The sequence below is a fragment of the Astatotilapia calliptera genome, unplaced genomic scaffold (genome assembly GCF_900246225.1).
Source record: "Astatotilapia calliptera unplaced genomic scaffold, fAstCal1.2 U_scaffold_5, whole genome shotgun sequence".
Classification (NCBI taxonomy): domain Eukaryota; kingdom Metazoa; phylum Chordata; class Actinopteri; order Cichliformes; family Cichlidae; genus Astatotilapia; species Astatotilapia calliptera.
This window is the reverse complement of record NW_020535789.1, coordinates 353,048-355,320: the sequence shown is the minus strand read 5'-3', so window position 1 is coordinate 355,320 and position 2,273 is coordinate 353,048. Positions and strand designations below refer to the sequence as shown.

The 2,273-nt window shown below is 47.2% G+C and overlaps 1 pseudogene; it reads right to left on the bottom strand.

The window, feature by feature from the left end:
* Positions 1–218: 218 nt before the first annotated feature.
* LOC113018193 (DNA/RNA-binding protein KIN17 pseudogene) lies at positions 219–1,511 on the bottom strand (annotated as a pseudogene).
* Positions 1,512–2,273: the final 762 nt, after the last annotated feature.

The window sequence follows — 2,273 nt, the reverse complement described above, 5'->3', positions numbered from 1 at the left end:
AGAACCTTTTGTTCTTTAAAGAACCATTTGTAATAGCTGAAGAACCATCCACAAAATAAAAAGGTTCTTTGACGTATGATGGCTTTTTAAAGAACCATGAAGACATCTGAAGAACCACTTAAGAACCATAATTTTTCTGAGTGTGGTTTCACCTATTACACAAGAGATTCCCGGAGAATAAACTCTGACACAGTAGAGTCCTTCAGCTAAAAAGCTACCTGAGGTTTAACCAGGAAGTATGCTTATTCAGGCCAGTTTTGAGAAATCCTCGTAGGCAATGTCCACTCTCTTTCCTTTCTGAGGTCCAGAGTCAAGAGTGAGTGCAGCGCTGAAATGTTTTTCATCAATGCCCTCTAGCAGAGCCTCCATATCTCTGTAAGGACCATTCAGGATCAAAACTCGTTTACCTGGGGCAGGTATAACTGTCTCTAAGTGATTCTGGTCCAGTTTCAGTTTGTCTCCAGAGTCGATCATTTTTACCACTGCGGTGTATTTGTCTCGTACCTCCATGATGACAGCCTTCTTTTTGTGGTATTTCTCCCCCAGTCTTTTGGTGATTACTTTTACTATAATATTGGGCTGCAGCCAGTCATCAGTTCTCACCGGCTGCTGTTGTTGTTGTTTTTTCTTCTCCATCTCTATGATCTCCTCTAAAGCTGATTTCTTCTTCTTTTCCCCTCCTCTGGAGTCTGAGCTGGAGTCTTTCCTTTTTACTGAGGTCGAAGACGAAGATGATGCTGCTTTAAGCGCACTAGCACCCAGAACCGAACTTGATTTGGAGGGGCCAGTGACAGAAGAACAGGCACCCAAGTTGAAAGCAACTTTTTCTTCCTCACTCTCCCGTTTGAGCTCTGTGTAGACTGGAGTTTCATCAGTGCCCTTGCCTTCACGGCCTTTGCGGACCTGCTCCTCGATCATTCTGGCACTCCTCTCCTCGTCGTCAAGCTCCTGTTTCTTCTTTCTCGCCTGCTCCTCTTGGCGTCGGATGGTCTCTGGGTCGCGGTCGATGTACTGGATGTACCAGCCTTTGGGGGTTTCATCAACTTTGCAAAAAACCCCTCTGCCCAGCCACTTGGTGAAGTCGGTCAGAGTCTCCCACTGCGTTGAGTTCATATGGATGTGCTCCCGGTGACTGATGTACTCATTGTAGACGATGTTGTTGTGTACTCGCTTGGTCCCAAATCGTCTCCTGAGCAGCTCCAGGAAGTCACTTTTGAATTCATCTGAGAAGTAGTCCATGAACTTGGTGGGGTTCTCAGAGGCCAGCAGTAGCTGCCTCTGGTGGGACTCGGACATGCAGTGACACTTAAATCCGTTCTCGTCCCTGCATTGTTTCTGACACATCTGGCAATACCATCTCAACTTGTGTAGACCTTTGGCTTTTATTCGGTTGCTTATCGCTTTGGGTGAAAGAAAATCTGCTTTTCCCATTATGACTAGTTACCTTTAACACGAAACACTTTATAAAATGATTAAAAAAAAACGTTTTTCCTCGAAAAGCCGCTCAGACCAGCGCTCGCTGCTAGGGTAAACAGTTTCCGCGTGTGCTTCTACGTCATACCCTCGCGAATAAACGAAAAAACTTGCGAATGTCCAGTCTTGCCGCGGCCACTCGTTTTGATAGTCTCGATGCTACGAAGAAAAGAACCTAAGAGAAAATGTGGCCCGATCAGCTCAAAGCCTCGCTTATATTTCCGCAGAGCGCGCGGAGCTTCGTCACGCACCAATCGCAGAGAGGCTTACGGCAGCGCGCAACATCAATGCACTTTTCTCCAATGAGCAGCACACACTGAGGCGGGGCGATGCTCCACGTGGAGCCAGTCACCAATCACGAGCCGGAGCGGCACCGCGTCACAGCCAGTCACACACTTTAAGAGCAGCGAGTCTCCTCTGTTCGCTACATTTTCTGCTCTTATCTTCCCCTCCGTTACCAGAAATCCACCGAGCTGCTGATCCGCAAGCTGCCCTTCCAGCGCCTGGTGCGCGAGATCGCTCAGGACTTCAAGACCGACCTGCGCTTCCAGAGACATCCAGCTGGCTCGCCGCATCCGCGGAGAGAGAGCTTAAGCTGCACGCTCTCCTACCAACAACGGCTCTTTTCTTTTTTTTTCAAAACTTTATTTAAAGTATACAAAGGTACATATAAAATGCACACACACATACAATTACATATACAAAAGCCATGATCACACACCACTCACCAAAGGAAACGAAAAAAGAAGGTCAAACAAGGAGGAAAATCGAGCATCTGAGTCCACGAAACACTTTTCAAA